Genomic DNA, 211 nt, shown 5'->3' on the forward strand with positions numbered 1-211 from the left:
GCAAATGCAACTATCAATATCTCATATTTATTCCTTCCTCGTTCATTGAATCCAGCCATATGTTGAAACATTAGAAAGCAACATTTGCAGTAAGCTATTCCGTGTCAGAAATTGCCCCTAAAAATCCTTATAGAGGTTGATGCTGCTCTCACTATTTCGTGGTCATACAATATCATCAAAAGTGGGAAGTTAACGATTAAGAAAGCTAGTT

Source organism: Tigriopus californicus, chromosome 12, assembly GCF_007210705.1.
Source record: "Tigriopus californicus strain San Diego chromosome 12, Tcal_SD_v2.1, whole genome shotgun sequence".
NCBI classification, from domain to species: domain Eukaryota; kingdom Metazoa; phylum Arthropoda; class Copepoda; order Harpacticoida; family Harpacticidae; genus Tigriopus; species Tigriopus californicus.